The sequence below is a fragment of the Mesoplodon bidens genome (genome assembly GCF_964165515.1).
Source record: "Mesoplodon bidens genome assembly, chromosome: 12".
Lineage (NCBI taxonomy): Eukaryota > Metazoa > Chordata > Mammalia > Artiodactyla > Ziphiidae > Mesoplodon > Mesoplodon bidens.
This window is the reverse complement of record NC_138168.1, coordinates 23,642,986-23,660,482: the sequence shown is the minus strand read 5'-3', so window position 1 is coordinate 23,660,482 and position 17,497 is coordinate 23,642,986. Positions and strand designations below refer to the sequence as shown.

General features: G+C 36.0%; 1 long non-coding RNA gene across 3 annotated transcripts in view; it reads right to left on the bottom strand.

Moving 5' to 3' along the window:
• Positions 1-464: 464 nt before the first annotated feature.
• LOC308625838 overlaps positions 465-17,497 on the bottom strand; it is a 114,827-nt gene continuing 97,794 nt past the window's right edge. For all 3 annotated transcript variants that reach the window (XR_014017155.1, XR_014017156.1, XR_014017157.1), the window contains 3 exons: positions 13,818-13,961; positions 7,207-7,272; positions 465-556 (listed from right to left, as the gene is read on the bottom strand). This is a non-coding gene — a long non-coding RNA (uncharacterized lncRNA). The remainder of the gene's footprint in view (positions 557-7,206; positions 7,273-13,817; positions 13,962-17,497) is intronic.

Below are 17,497 nucleotides of genomic sequence, written 5' to 3'. Positions count from 1 at the left end.
CCTCTGCCTAGAACTCCTTTTCATAGCAAGTCAAGACTCTAGTTATGTTATGGGCTGAATTGTGTCCCCCAGATTTATATGTTGAAGGCCTAATTCCCAGTATTTCAGAATGTGACTGCATTTGGAGACAGGACCATTAAGGAGGTTGAAATGAGGCCCTCGGGGGGGCTCTAATCCAATCTGACTGGTGTCTTTAAAAGAAGAGGAAATTTGTATACACAGAGAGACATCAGGGATACACACACACACACACACACACACAGGGAAGACCATGTGAGGACACGACTGAGAAGGCAGCCATCTGCAAGCCAGGAAAGAGGCCTCAGTTGAAGGAGCCACCTCCGTGTGGGGCAGTGCAGTCATTGTGACAGAAGCAAAAGAGGGCATGGCAAACAGTAGGCTGACTCTGAAAACGTCTGCTTAGAAGTGACAGTTAGAATAACAACAGTTATTCTCACCTCTGACTTGACCTTCCCCAAATAGGAATACAGTCTCGACCCATGTACCTGGTAATCAGACTTCCAGCAGCCTCAATTTTAGGTAGCTACCTGTGAACCTGAAAATAATTTTAAAAACCATGTGAGAAGCTTTGGAGTACCAAGGAAAAGAGTTACTATCAAGCACATGCCTTTTATTCATTGATGGAGTGTAGCACCTTACATAAAGCCTTAGCTAAGGCCCACTAGCAGAAAAAAGTGTCTAAAATATTTAATGTAGAGACAAATATTACAGGCATACCTTGGAGATACTGCAGGTTCAGTTCCAGACCACTGCAATAAAGTGAACCTCGCAATAAAGTGAGTCACGTGAATTTTTTGGTTTCCCAGTGTGTATAAAAGTTACATTTATGCTATCCTGTAGTCTATCAAGTGTGCAATAGCATTATGTCTAAAAAACGTTCGTATCTTAATTAAAACATACGGTATTGCTAAAAAGTGTCAAAATAGTAACATCAAAGATCCCTGATCAAAAAAAAAAATCACTGATCACAGATTATGATAACAAACACAATAATGATGAAAACGTTTGAAATATTGCAGGAATTATCAAAATGTGACACAGAGACATGAAGTACGCATATGCTGCTGGAAAAATGGAAGCAGGGTTGCCACAAACCTTTAACTTGTGGAAAACACAGAATCCGCGAAGCACAAGAAAGTGAGGTCTGCCTGTATAGTGCAATTAGGTAGCAGATGTTCAGAATTAGAGAACTTAGATGAAGAAATTTTAAAGATCATCTTCTCCTGTGCTTTTATTTACAAATATATATATATACATAAAATTAAGGACCAGAGTGGTAAAAGACCTCCAGATCACCTTTCTGTGAACCAAGACTGGACCTCTGGTTGTCCTGACCCTATGATCCAGAGGCCTTTCCATACACACTTCTGGCATCTCATATCCTAATTCTGGATTGGAATATTTAAGAAGCCAAGGATCTGAGTCATTCCGTTTAAATAAATCTCCACTGGAGAGGTTGAAATTAAAGAAAAATCTGTTCCTGTTGTGAGGCTTGCAGTATCTGGGGAACTGACTTCTCTGGAACAATGTGTTCCCTGATGCTGATGAATAAGTGAGGCCTCATTGTTCATAGTTTATTTACAAATGAATCTATAGAAGCATAAAATTTAGAACTGTTCTCGATTAGTTATTCTTTCATGTTTACTCACTCAAGTATTAAATCTTCCACAATCATGAATTTCCTTTGGGAACAAATCTTCTGGTTTTGATAGTTCCCACTATTGAAAAGTTTTTATTGATATTTGACCTATTTTTTTCCCATACTTTTATCCCACTTATCCTGTTTAGATCAGGCCACATCATCTTCCCCAAGTGCTTATGCTTTTCATATATGTTATGACTCATCCAAATTATCATTTAGTCGGGCTCTCCATGTGCATTGCTTTAGTGTTGTTATGGACCTTACTCTCTTTACTACAATAAACCTCTCGTAATGAGATACAAAGCCCCAGGAATATCACCATACTTGTAGAGAGAGGGGCTAACTGTCCTTGTGTCTTTGTTATTAAGTGTAAAATGAGGTGCCTATGCTAAAAAAAAAAAAAAAAAAAAAAAAAGAGGTTTTCCTTTCACATCACCTAGTACACTTCTGTCAGTGTTTAGCCCACTAATTTCTATGTGTTTTTTCCTGTTAATTAGATTCCAACTAATAATAGGTTTTATTCTTCAGATCACATTTAACCAAAGAAACAAGTCAACGTATCCATCAGTATTCCTATTTAATGGCTTCCGTTATTCTTAATTTCCTCACCTGTTAACTGAAGAGAAGAGCCTGGCGCCATACTTTGCACAAAGTAGATACGTAATTATTAGCTTTTTTTTCCTCCTATCATTCCCAGTTCTACTTCCCACCAGTGCCTTTTACTTCCTTAGATACCCCATGAGCTACCTACGCTGTGCCCTTATCCCTAAGGCTTCTGTTGATTGATGCTACAGGTTTCATTAGCACCTTCCCTGGATCATGTCATTATTTCCTTTTGTTTATAGAATTTCAGCCCTGTTTTCCAGCTAAGTGCAGCTTCTCTGTTCTTAACAGAAAATAAATTCTTTTTGTCAGTAAATCTCAGGAGACCATATTATGTCCTTTACTAAAATTCCAATATAACATCTGCTGAATCTTACAGTGCAAGCCAAAAAGAAGTTATTAAGCTTGTATAATTTGATTTGTTTTTTGTAAACGCTGGTTATATACTGCTAATCACTTGTATTCTAATAGGTGTTCAATTTACCATCATATAATCTATTCCTTCTAGAACATGGATACAAGTCTATTTTAAAATAACATGACTTGGGCCTCCCTGGTGGCGCAGTGGTTGAGAGTCCGCCTGCCGATGCAGGGGATACGGGTTCGTGCCCCGGTCTGGGAGGATCCCATATGCCGCGGAGCGGCTGGGCCCGTGAGCCATGGCCGCTGAGCCTGCGCATCCGGAGCCTGTGCCCCGCAACGGGAGAGGCCACAACAGTGAGAGGCCCGCGTACCGCAAAAAAAAAAAAAAAAAAAAAAAAAAATAACATGACTTTTTTATAATTATAAAAGTGGTACTAGCTCATTGTACAAACTTTAAAAAGTCAGGTGAAGTACAAAGAAAAAAGAAAAAGAATGCCTGCAGTTATGATACATTGCAGAGATAACTCTCTTAATATTTTAGTGTATTTTGCTCACATACATTTTACCCAAGCTGACTATATGAAACTATGCGCCTATTTCTTTTCTTATAAAACAATACAGTAAACTTTAATGAGTACTATATTGTTTTCATTTTTTCTTTCCTCAACTTTCCACAATTAAATTTTTTCCATGTAAGTCAACAAATATTAACCTCCTAAATACAGCATAAATTTAAATCATAACTCAACAGCCAATGTAAGCACATACTGTAGCTCAGTGGACTTCAAAAGAAGTCATTACAGATTTTAAACAAATATGATTTGGGTTTTTTTATTTTCTAAAATTTCTGCTTTTCATTAGGGGCTGACTTTGAAACTCATCATTACATTCTAATGATTCTCAATTTCTCCATTGCCTTCCTCTTGTTATAAATCACCAAGTGGTAATAAATAATAGAAAATCCAAAATTGGCTGACATAAGGGACAATTTTGTTTTCACTGTCTTTCCGGGGACAAACTTGCACTAATTTCCTTTACTTCTAATACAAAGATCCTCTTAATCTTGTAACAATCTATCCATATTTTGGTTTGGCTTTAATCTTCACCTTCCTTTCTTATTCCCATCCCCTGCCCCCAGTTCCTTTGTAATGAGTTTTTATTATGTTGAGCATGATTGTTCATCATTGATAGAAAGTTTTCCAAGTATTTTCAGACTTTCAGTGAATTCCAACTAGGTTGACTGAATACAGATGCTGCTTCTTTTTTATGACTCACCAAATTGGCCTATGAATAAATCCGAGACATTCTTGAGAGGTTATAGTTTAGCTTTGGAATGATTAGCAAGCTCATAGACAGATGGGTAGTTCTAATTTGCCAGGAGTGCCTAAATTTTTGCAAGATTTAGTTTGTCTACTTGCAGGGGAAGAAGGCTGTTCCACTTTTCCTCGGGTTGTAGTTTCTGAGACAGATGCTCATTCAGACACTTCACGTTGCTGGGCGTTCGAGGAGTTCACTGCTGCAACCCTCCCTATCCTACAGTGCTGCACCTACACTCCTTAATGCTCTCACTCCAGCTGGGAGGATCCTACCACACTTTGAGATTCATAAGCACAGTGACTGGATTTGGTTCTTTTCTGAACCCCCAGTGTCTGATCCAATGCTTGGCACCTAATTGACACTTGAGTTGAAATGATCAATCAGATACGGTAAAGCTCATTCCATACCAATCTACTTTATTCTGTACAAATCATTTCAAATGACTAACCTAAACATCATTACACAAAAGTCAACAATACAGTGTTGTGATTAAACTAATGGGCTTGGGAAGTAGTCTGTCTAGATTGGATTCCCAGCTCTACCACTTACTTGCTTTGTGAACTTGAACAGATGATTAAATTGCCTCAAATCTTCTGTCTACAAAATGGGAATGATCCTAATACCTAAATGACAGGATTGCAATTAGATGGGCGTTTTTCAGGACAGTGCCTTGCACGTAGTACTTGTTCAATGCATACTAACAGCAATTATTGGTATGGAAGGTCTTGATGGAACACAAGGGAGCACTCATTTACACTAGACTGTATTAGTGTAAATCAGTATAGTCTAAATGTGATGGAAATGAAAAGAAGAACACAAGCATCTCAAAAATACTTCTGGGCATATAAATTTTGATCTAAGAGGAAATGCTGAAGGAGTTCCTTTCTGGATAAGAAAGCACAGGGAGATCGCACACAATAAAACAATGTCATCAGCACTTGTTTGATTAAATTCCATCTCTGGAATCCTCTTTCATTGTATCTCAAGCCTAAGTCCAGTCTCCCCAACAAGAGTATAAGTTCCTTGGGTGTCAAGTCTGGGTCATAAATTTCTGGGTGACACAAAAAGCGGGTTGGGTTAATAAATAAAAAACAAATGGATTACTCTTATAACTTTGTTAGATTGTTTCCATATATCAGTCCTATTAACTTGAAAAATAAAAAGTGAATTGAAAGATTAACTTTATCAATTTAGCCACAATGCTTCAACATTGTATGAACTCACTGGCCATCCTCCTCCTGCAGCAATGCACTAATCCCCTATTTGTAGACTCTTCTGACCCTTTGGTTTCAGTTCCCACTTTCTTTACCTGGAAGTTAAAGAAACCAACAGCTACTGTTGTGTTTTTTAAATCTTCAAAAGCAGGAGAGAATGCCAGCTCACTGAGAACAGAAGGGGTGGTCTACTCTTCGAGCACCAATGTTTAAGCTTAGGTGCCCCTAGGATTTGTGATATCTGAGACCAGTGAGTAGCCTCCTTGAATGAATGTGCTTGGTTCAATAAATCACTGTGGAAGAAATAAACTAATTTCCTAGTTTAAGGAGGCCATTGTCTCCTGAAATACTATTGTTCTTGTAAAACTGGGAACTAAGACAATATTTTTTTAGACAAATGTCTAATTTGGTGGTTCTGGGTAAGACATGTTGTCACTAAAGGTCTGGTGAAGCAGCAATTCTGTCTTCATTAAGAATGGCAAGATAAAAGATAGCAGAGGAGGTGGGTTTGGATATATTGGCTTGGCCAAAAAGTTCGTTTGGGTTTTTCATACCATCTTATGGAAGAACCCAAACGAACTTTTTGGCCAACCCAATAATAAATTAAACTTAAACCGTAAGGTTTTAAAACCCAATAATAAATTAAACTTAAACTGTAAGGTTTAAAGCAGATTTCTAAGGTGACCAGGGTAGCCCCTCTCCTCTGGAGACCTTTAGTGGGCTCAGTCAGGGGCTTTTGAAACGGTTTTCCTTTGATTCAACAAAGATGTTTGGTTGTTTTGGACAATAATTTGTTACCCATCCCCCTTTCTCCTTTAATATGTCTACTGTCAAATAAAGTCATCTTTTTTTGATAGCTGGGATTCAGGAGGCATTGACTTCTTGTGATGTGAGTTAAACTCTTTTGTGGTCACTGCCCCCATTACCTGGCCTAAAGCCAGCCTGAAGGCCCCTCTGATGTATAAATCTCCTTTGCTAATCTGGCATTTATTTGGCCCCTTTCTGTTCATCATGAATCTCCCTAACTTGTGAATCCATGCTCTCCTTAGTAGTCACTCATCAGAAAGATCCATTTTATCTCCTCAAAGAAATCAGATTCATATTTTTCTGTTATAAAAAACAGTCATCCAGATGAAAGGGCCATTGATCGTTAAACACTGAAGCACCTGCCAAGGGAAGGTATGGCTTTTGCTCCAGAGAAAGTCCTCAGGTCCCAGAGCCATACGTGGGGTGACTTACAGAGTCCTGTCACAAGGCAGGGTTAGGCAGGGCCTTCGTGAGCAGCGGTGTCCAAGCTTCAGGGCCTCAGGGCTCACTCTAGAGATGAGTAACTTCAGGGCTAGAAAGGGACCATGAGTACGAAGGCAGGACTTCCCTTAGAATTCTACAAAGCTTTGCAATAGTTAAGTCCAGGAACACTGGGTGAGATTAAACCCTAGCTGAGTCAAACAAATTGACTCCATTGGACAAAGATGCTGAAACATCATGCTCTCCTTGTTCTACTTTGTCCCTGCCTCTTCCCCATGGCTCCCCAATGTGGACTGGTGGCTTTTCAGTTAGTACGCATTTCTTGAAATTTGAACCCTGATCTTTATAAATTCTGCCTAAATATATGCACATGTGTTTTTCTAGCTATAACATTTACATAATGTTGAAGAAGCAAAATAATATTACCCATTCACTTTTGTTTCTCAATTTTCAGAAAGTTTGTATTTCTTCCCTCTAAGTTTGGACTATGTGAACAGGTCATTCCCAGAGTAAAGCATTCAGGCAGATGTTTCCTTCAGGGGCAGACAGCGTAGGAGGAAATCTCTTTGATTCTTTTCTCTCTCTTTCTCTCTCTTACCCTCTTCTGCTTCTTTCATACCCTCTCCTGTTTCTTCTCACCTTTTCTTCACAGCATATGGGAAGTGAGGATTCAGCAGTCACCCTTTGATGTAGACAATATAAAATCTAAACAAGATAACCCAGGCCCTACAGAGGAAACAAAAGTGAGCTCGAAAAAACATGAAGAAATGGAATATGCAACATAAACACAGAACAAACCTTGTTTCTCCAGAAACCGTTCTTCTTTAGCTATAAGCGGTTAAGTCTTCTTCCTGGAGATGACCACTGCAAAATGTATAAAAACGCACCCATGAAATAGAGATAATCAAGTTAATCTTTTGACCCTAATCCTATTATTTTAATCTTTAAGAAAGAAAAAAAGGCTATTCATTATTGTCAAGTCAGAAAACATTCTAGTGTGATTCACGTTTTATCCCACTTTCTCTTTCGAAGAGGCCAAACAGCAATAATTAAGAACATACAAGTGCCAAATAGGGCAAAGAATAAGGAGTCCTTTCTGCAGAACTGGAAAAACCTGTATTTGATTTACATAAGGACCCTTTCTTTTTTCTTCATTTTAGTTAAATATACCAGTTTCAGAAAGCATTCCCCATGACATCGATTTTGTCACTCCAAAAGAAAAGTAGAAGAATTAAAGGTACTCTGTTGGGTATTTACTGTTATAATAATTATTAATAATAATAATTATATGAAGGTTTGGTTCTTAGGAAACAAGACGATTATCAAGGCTCTTTTCCAAAGACCTTGATTTGGAGGAGTGAGTAAGGAAGATTGCTGAACATCTTGTCTTTCTGTCTTTCATATAGAACTGCTCCATTGTTTATTAGTACAATGCAGAAATGATGCATCCTTCCTACTTTGTTTCCCTAAAAAGAATTCAATTGTACTATATGTCTTATAAAATAGTAGAATCACTTAGTATATATTTCTTCTATATTTGCTTATATGTGTGAAAAATGTCTCTATAAACATTTAAGAGATTAACTTTGACTCTCCCATTTGGCTTCAAGTCCCTTGAAATTAAAAATGTGCTATTTATTTTGATGGAATAGGACATAAAATTGGTAAGCCTTCTCCGTTTGTCACTCACAATTGTCTTTTTTTCTCTCCTAAATTTATGAGGTCTTTATATCCACTCTGTTTTCTTTCCTTTTTCCTTATAGTTCCTCTTCCAACAGTGTTTGCTTTTTACCAGTCCCTGAAGAGCTTCTGTTGTCATCATCTAACATTTGAATGGCAATAATATTTTACAAAATGCTTTACAATTGCTTTTTACAAGTTCTTCTCATGCCTTCAGTAACTCTTAGGTTATTATTCGCAGCCCAGAGTTTTGCTGTTATTTGTAAGCACACAGGCATTCCTCTTGATGCAGCCTTTTCCAGTAGGTTTGGAAACCTTTCACTGGAAATCATGTTCAGTTTTTTTTTTTTTTTTTTTTTTTTTTTATGTTCAGTCTTAAGCTGCACAGGTTTTGAATATATTAGTTGTAGGAGCCTTAAAACTTTCTTGTGGTTTTTTGTTCTTAAATAGGAAATGCCATTTTAGATCAAAAGGAAAGTATTTTATTTTGTCTCTTCAGACTCTCTGAAACATACAAGAATATGGGGTAATTTGATGCACACAATATTGAACCTGGAAAATCCTCAAATAGTAGATGAGATAAAAAGTATAGAAGTCCTAAGAAATACGAGTTATTGGAATACATATTTAAAACTTCAGACCTATTCCTGGATGGGATTTTAAAATAGCATATTTTTTAAAAGATTCTTTGTGCCTCCACAGTTAACAGAAATTCTGATCTGTATCACCACTCAAAGAATTTAGTATGAATGTTGATTTATTAATGTACGTTATTTTAAGAGTATATTCATGCTTCTTCCCTTCCTGTTCCCAGATAGTCGCCAGAATAGTGAAGCTTTGAAGCGATTTTCCCAAATACCAAACTCTCTCAAGTTCTGTAAGATTCAGTCATTGACTACAACTTCAGACAACTTCTGTACGTGGTCTTTATAAGAAACCACAACTAATGCCCATACCGGTTTCCACCATTAGCGCATTGGGAGCCACATTAGGGAAATGTGGCAGATGATGGGTGTGCTGCTTTCTGGAGTGTCTTTACATTCTGATGTCTGAGGAGACCACACGCTCTTTTAAATCTCCTAAGAAACAACTTGAGCTAAAGTCACATTTGAGCTCATGTCAAGTCCCACTTTTCTCCTTGGTAATATTTTTGACTTTTGGGTTATCTTGGGCTTTTCACTGCTCTACTGTACTTTGCCTAACAATCAGTTAAATTCATTCCCCTAGGGCAGTTATTCCCAAGCTTTTTTATATCAAGTCACATATAAAACGATTGTATTTGTACAGCACATCAGAGTAAACTAGGGGGGATTTTGGAGGTTTCTATATGGCACTTGGCACTTGGCACTTATATACAAAAAAAAATGTGGTATTTTCTTTACCTAATATAGATATGCTAAGAAAAGCAAACCACAAATGCTAGGGAGAATATTACATGCTGAGTTTGTATACAATTTCCAAATAAAATCTTTTCACATTTTAAAATGAGAAATTGGAGCTTGCTTTAGCATAATAGCATTTTATGATTGTTTTATGGCTTGCTGGCCACACATACATCCTAATCAAGATTTCTTTAATGATGGTCTCTTCACATTCTTGATAGAAATCATCTGCGAGAAACTTTGTTCACAGGATAGGAGGTAGCGAATAGCAAAAACATATTTATTACTTTTTCTCTTTTTGACAGACTCCTTCATACCATTGAACACAATTCAAACAATGCAAACTCTTTAAACATCAATGGTATATCAATGTTTTAAATATAATAACTCTTCTTTTTCCTTCATTGATAAATATAATATTTGAATTTCTTGTTATACAAAAACAAATTTCAAATCCAATCGGTATTTTTAAAAATCAAGTATTTCAAATACTGATGAAGATTTTCCTCAACAATACACAAATGTTACTTGGTCTTAATAAGTTTTTGTAAATACTCAAGTTATTGTATTGACTACGCATCCCTTGCAAATTATTTTAATCTCAATTTACTAAAGTTGAAATTTTTGCTTTGTCATTACATATTAATACATTTTCCATAATCTTTGCAAATTTCCATCAATAAGCTATTTTGAAGCCAAAACCATACTTCAGCAAATCTGCAAAGTGAAAAATGTCCAATTTTTTTTCAATTTCTCTTTTAGTTTATAAACTGTTGACAAAACTTTTCCTTTGGACAGCCAATGCAAATAAATATGAACCAGCAGAAAGTGGTATTCTGATGGTATTTTTTGCAAAACTCTGAAAATAGATAGGACTGTGGATGCTTGGATTTTATTAGATTATCATTTTGATAATATGTGTAATTCAGATCTGTAGACTGACATTTATATCTGAGAGCACCTGTATAAATAAGACAATATATTACTTAGTCTCTGGATGTTCAGAAGGAATTCCTGATGTAAAGCCTTCTTGCGGTACTACCATAAAATATTACTTATTTCTTTTTTTTAATATAGATTTATTTTATTTATTTATTTGTTTGTTTTTTGGCTGTGTTGGGTCTTCGTTGCTGTGCGCGGGCTTTCTCTAGTTGCGGTGAGCGGGGGCTACTCTTTGTTGCGGTGCACAGGTTTTCATTGCAGCCAGTCAAATCTTATGGTTGCAGAGCACGGGCTCTAGGCATGTGGGCTTCAGTAGTTGTGGCACACGGCTCAGTAGTTGTGGCTCGCCGGCTCTAGAGCGCAGGATCAGTAGTTGTGGCACACGGGCTTAGCTGCTCTGCGGCATGTGGGATCTTCCTGCAACAGGGCTCGAACCCGTGTCCCATGCATTGGCAGGCGGATTCTTAACCACTGCGCCTCCAGGGAATCCCATATTACTTACTTCTAATGACTGTTGCAACTCCAGTAACTTGTTAGGAAATTTTCTGGCAGAGTAAATATGGTTCTCCCAAGTATTTTTCTTCAGGGCTCTGACAAGCATTATTACTATTAGTATTACTCAGCAATGAAAACTTTTTTTGATTTATAATCTTCTGGGTCAATGTTTTCTCTGTCACCTGACATGTTATCAATGAATCTACAAATACTATTATTTAAAAATAGGCCCTTTTGGATTCCCTTTCCAGCTAGCTCCACTTGAGGTACGAATATGTCTCATGCAGTGTGGTGAAAAGAACAATTCTGTGATAATGTGAGAAAGTTGACTTTGGTTGTTAATTATGCCACCTTGGAAGGAGGTTTTTTGAGTTCAACATGCTGCCATTTTTAGAATTAATCTCTTTGTAAAAATCATGTTTCTTATTTTGTACCTTAAAAAGTTCAAATTGTTTTCTGTGTCCAATGACTCTTTTATTGTGAGATGTCAGTGTTTTGTTTTATTGGCATCATTATTTCATTTGATAATTTTTCTATGTAAATAAGATATTTAGGCCGAGAAAGAGAAAACTTATGAAAGCATATGAATCTGTATCTGAAATAATCATTTTATTATTGATTTTGTAACTTACACTTTTTATTTGCACTACTGGGTTTGTCTTGTATATATATGAAGATATACGTACTTTGTTGTGTATTTGCTATAAAATAAATACCTATAAAAAGTAATTCTATTTAAATATAAAGTTCTTGACTGTAGGCCTTTATGATTCATGTTTAATTTTTTTTTCCAAATGCATTTTTAGGTTGTCTACATTTTCAGGAAAATTTTAAAATATCACACGAAAACTGAGTCAATTTCAAGTAGTGAAACATTCATTTCTATTTAATTCAATAATTAAAATTCTAAAAATTAAAAAGTACAAATATCACTTACTCTAATATGACAAAATATTTTTCAGTTTGATTTTCTGAAGCTGTAAATTTTAGAGTACCCTTAAAAATTGATTTGATAGAATTACTTTTAACGATTATTTTTTTAAACATTGTTTTTTTTCCTAAATTTCTAAAAGCAGAAAATAATTCATTGTGAAATCCATTTAAAAATCAGGTCTCAGCCAATTGTTAACAAGAAAAGCTAATGAAAATATTTTAAAAAAGAGAATTAAGAAAATTAACAAAATTACTCTATCCCTTCCTTGACCTCTGCTTAGTTACCCTGAGCTACAGAGAATTTTGTTGGTTCTATTTTTCATAAGTAGAAAATTCTAAAATCCCTTTTGGGAACCATCATGGTATTAAATAATTGAGAATTATTTCTTACATAATTGAGATTACCAATTTTCTCCTTGTTTGTTTCTTTAACCACTCCACTTCCTTCCCTCTTCTCACTGCCATCACCCAGGGTCAAGTATTCAAAAACTTCTGCGTTGTTGTTTCTGAATCCAAGGACCGTGGGCCAAGCCGTCCTATGCACAGCTAGCAGGTTGGTGTGAAATCTGATTATGGGGCAACTCTGCTCAGAAGGTTGAATGGCTTCTGGTTTTCCCTAGAGCCAGCTCCACACTCAGTGTGGCATTCAGGACCCTCCACAGCGTGGGTCCAGTTTGCCTTTCTAATCTGGCTTCTTGTCGTTCCTCCACTTCTGCATTCTACACAGTTAAGCTCAGTGGCCTTTGTTAGAATCCTTGTAGGAAGAGTGCAACCAATAACTAGCAAGTGATATGGGGAACTAGTTCTAAGTGGAGGTACTAACATCAGGAGAACTTGGGCCAATTTCATTGTTTCTAACATGTCCTTACCTAGTCAGTCTAGAGCCACTTGGAATACACTGTCCCCATAGCAATCTCTGAAGGGATGTACTAACAGTTAATTTCAAATAACTTCTTCCAGGAAGTCCCATCTGATCAACCACCCAGGCATCATACTTTTTCTTTGCTTCATAGAAAAATGTATTTTGCCATTTATTGAACACTGCTATAGCTGTTTTGGTTTCCTTGGTTTATCTCCAACTATATATTTTTGCTATACCAAGGTAGAACCCTTAATGTATTGCTTTATGTATGTCACATGGTCCCTGAAATAATCTTTTTTCATAAAGGGAGGTTTACCAATACTTACTGAATCAAAACAAATGTGTTTATAAAACCTATTCAAATGTTGATATATTTTATTAATACAACTCAACACATCTGAGGCAGTTTATCTGTCAAGAAGATGGTATTTAAAGTGACTGGGGTTTCTTAGAAGCCATAAGAGGGTAAAGTCACCTCCTTCTTTTTTGGAGAAAATATCTGGTATTCCATAAGTTTAATAACAATAATGATAATATTTAGAGAGAGAACAGCAACTCCTTTATTCTCAAAATAAGAGTGTGAATATATTTAATGACTGACAATTCTCTACTACAAAATTCAAAGAGATCAGAGTTTGCAGGCAAACCAGTTTTATATGGATCAAGTGCAGGAAAACGTGTGAAGTAGTCAGTTATCAAAGGTACATTCTGAATCACAATCAAAATGCTCAACAATCTTCTATGAAGAAGGTAAAAAGTGCACTCTGGATTTTACTAGAAATTAATAATTGTTTTATTCCTGATATTTAATACTGATTTTGAATACATATAAATACAATGGTTGCAAATAACATTTTTGACTTCCACAATCATATCTAATTAGTTGCTTATTATAAGGAGTAGGAAAGCCAAGTAGATGGAGCAAGTTTGTATTGTTTTGCAGTAATGATGCTATATTTATGGTTTCAATTTTTTTTTTTTTTACTTTATTAGGATGTTTATAAATGAGTTAACCACGTAATATTGTACTTTGTTCTATCATATGAGCCCCCTGGAAAATAAAATAAAATAAAATAAAAATAAAATAAGACAAGATAAAATAAACACACACTTACCTTCGGAGAAACTTTGTTTCCCTTCCTGAAGTCAAAAGTACTAGCACATAGGCTTCCTAAAATAATCTCCAAGAATATTTGTATGATCAGACTTGTTGAGAAGTTTTGTGGCAAATCAGGCTGTAATCCTTTGATATCACTGGCCTGAAAAAAAGGTTTGTCTTATTGAGGAAGGGAAATAAAAATCATTTTTAAGGATAGTTTGTAAAAGATTTGGATTCACAGACCATGAAAGCTGGAAAGGACCTAGGTAGCATAACTCCTCATTTCTTTCAGAGAAGGAAATGAGGCACAAAGAAGTTTCACCAAATGACTATTTTAACGACAAGCCTCATGCATGAGAGAGAGAGATGTAGGAATGTAGGTGTCTTGAGCCCTGGTGCAGTGTTCTCCCCACCGTTCTCACTTTACTTCTGCTAATGACATTCTAGTTTTATCTGTTAGGCTTGGGAGCGTGAGTATGCCACACTGTCTTTTACAAAACTAAGAAAACTTCAGCCAGATGAACACCGCTCCAGTTAGCTGCTCTTATATCTTTAATGAGGAGGGGAAAGCAGCTGGGGAAGGAGGGGCAAAGATAGTTGCAGGAGAACTATCTGAGAAGGAGACTGTGGGAGGTTTTCAGAGGATTGTGGTTGCAACTCAGGTTACAGAGTAAAATGCTCCTACTGTCTAGCTCTCGTATCTGACCACGAAGGTACTTTGTTCCAAATGGTCACTAGTTTTGCTCCTAATGAGTTGGAATAGGGTCAGGTTGGTGACAAGGTCAGATGGGGATTTGGAATCACTTGACATAGAGTCCAGTTTATAAGAGAGAACTCCCTCCGCAAAGGACCGTATTTCTATCACCGCTGGGTTCCATCACTTGCAGAAGCACAACTCAGGTTATTCTTCCTCAGTCCCTTCATCAAAACCTCAGACACTATCCATGTTATTTTTTCAAATATGGGAACAAAATCATTCTATTCATGGAAGAAATCCCCCTCTAACTTATAAATTAAACCTGAAGAAAACTTCCCCCTTTCTCAGGAATGTTTAGAAAGAAAAAAAAATCATTTTTCATGACTGAGAAAAGCTTTCCTGTTGACTGGTTGATAAAGGGCTTTGGCCCAAAGGTCTGATTCGACCTAAAGAAAAACCATCACACTGGAACAGTCTGGGAAACGTTTCTATTTTCAGAGTATGGGTGAGAATAAACTTACACTTTTCCAGAAGAAATAATTTCTGCAAGTTAATCATATCCTTATGTTTCAAGATAGAATTTGGAGCCAAATTGGCAAAGAAACATGGCACAACTAACTTTTTAAATCCATAGTCTATCTTGTTTCTCTCTGCAATTATTTAAAATTTAAACCAGCTTCCCTCAGATGTTTCTATGTGTTTCCCAAACTCATCCTTTCAATAATCAATGGCAATTATATTTGGTATAATATTTGTTGAAAAATTATATCATTTGTTGCAAAGACAATAATCAAAAGCTTTTGGTTATTTATTGAGTGTGATCATCCCCACTATTTCTTCCGTTAGTTAAGACAGTCAAGAATGAGTTGTCTTTAAAGCCATGAAGCAAAGCCTGGTTAGAATGTGGAGATTTTGATTCGTGTTGCCCCTTAAATTCTCCTGAGGTAAGTCATACAGGAAGAACATGAAGCCAATTTCTTCCCGATCCCATTTTTCTCCACACACAAGAACATTTTAGGAAAAGGTCTCTTAAATCTATCAATAAACACCGATAAAATTTTGTACAATTATACATATTTTAAATGTTTCACTTTTATACCTATTACTTGAAATTTAAAAAATTAAGCTGCTAGCTGTCACCTTAATGAAACAAGTTTAAATGCAGCCCTTTAAAAAAGAAATTGCAAAAGATGTTTTAAAAAGTAAATTAACAGAACTCTATAACATTATTAAACTCTATAACATTATTATTCAGCCTCTTGCTGAAGCTACGGTGAAAAGAAAAGGACATTATCATAAATCCCTGTTGGAAATGCGTATTTTTAGAAAATCCAGAAGAATTTCTAAGCGATCCATAGCAACCATTGGTGCTGCAGGCTAAGAAAACCACCTTAAACGTGTACAACCCACTTTAGCCTCAAACTATTTTTTGCAGCTTGTTTTATGAATAGACTTCTTTAAATAACAAAAAATTGTATATATACACTTTTAATTAAAAAAACACTAAAATAAAGTAACCTGTATTCCCAGCACCCAGAGAATTACTATTACACTGGTTACATATTAATGTATCTCTAATTTATTTTCTGTATATGCTTACTAAAATATGAAATGTATTCCATATAGTGTTTGTAACCTACTCTGTATCTTAGTGTACAGGACATATTTCCGTATCACTAATATTATTTATTAAGTTATCATTAATTTTAAACTTTAATTATTTAATCTTCTGTTATTGGATCTTTGCATCATTTCCAAGTTTTTGTTATCTTAAACAATGCTGTAATCCTTCTTATCTTTAAGCTTTTGAACACATCCATAAATATTCCCTTAAGAATATGTCCTACAAATAGAATTTCTGGGTCAAAGATCAGTATATATTTTAAGACTTTTAATACATATTGCCAAAGTGCCTTCCAAAATTGATACAATTTTTCCTCCCAGTATCTGTGAACAAATGTTTCCACCTCTCAATCTTTAACAACCTCAAGTGTTATAATTTTTAATCATTCTTTGGCAATTAGGTTGGTAAAAATTGCATTCCTTTATAGGTTTAGCCCGCATGGCTTTAATTGAACCTTTTGTTTTAAAGGAACTTCACATAAGTTAGTAATAGGTGATGTCAAAGAATGCAACCCGGTTTTTTCATAATTCACAAGCCCTATGGTGCAAATTTCTCCATTGCACCTCCATTTAGCAGGCCTCATCACTGGTCTTAAAGAATGGCTTTTACCCCCAAACTAAAACAATAATCTATTAAAATTATGTTATCATACGTATTTTTTTAAGATTTCCTAGAAATATTTCTATATATATTCTTGTATAGCTTCTGTATTTTAGTATCATTCTAGGAAAGATCACCAGCTATACCACCAGTATAGCTTCTCTATTTTAGTATCATGCTAGGAATTCCCCACAATTCACTGGGCAAGCAGTGGAGGCATCCAGGGAAACCCAACTTTCTAGGTGTTCTTACTGGCTGAGAGCAAGCTGGGGCGACTCAAAGGCTCAAATCAACTATTTTGACTGAATTTACCCATCACTTAAGGAAGTCACTTACTCTGAATAGAGCTTTGACTAGTAATTTGTCAGAACAGAAATCACTTCATTTAAAATGGCTCAGTGATTTTCATACATAAACTTAGCCTCCACAAAATATTCGAGAAAGGAAAAATGGAATCATTTGGCCATGGAATGCAAGGGAGGAAACACATCTGTAATCAATGAACAAGTAATTTTGTTCAAGGCTTATTACCTGCAGAGCATGGTGCTAGAAGTACGAAAATTATGAAAGAAATATAGAAAAGTGTTTCTGTCCTCAAATTGCTTACAATCTGGTTGAGGATTCATGAATGATTACAAGAATTATCCTAGGAGCAATACAGGACAGTAAGTCCATCCATGCCAAATGATGCAGTACCGCGTATTTTACAGGAGTGAGCTCAATTCAGGGTTTTGGAAGGACAGGACTGTGATGGGAAGAGAAGACAACAGTGGCT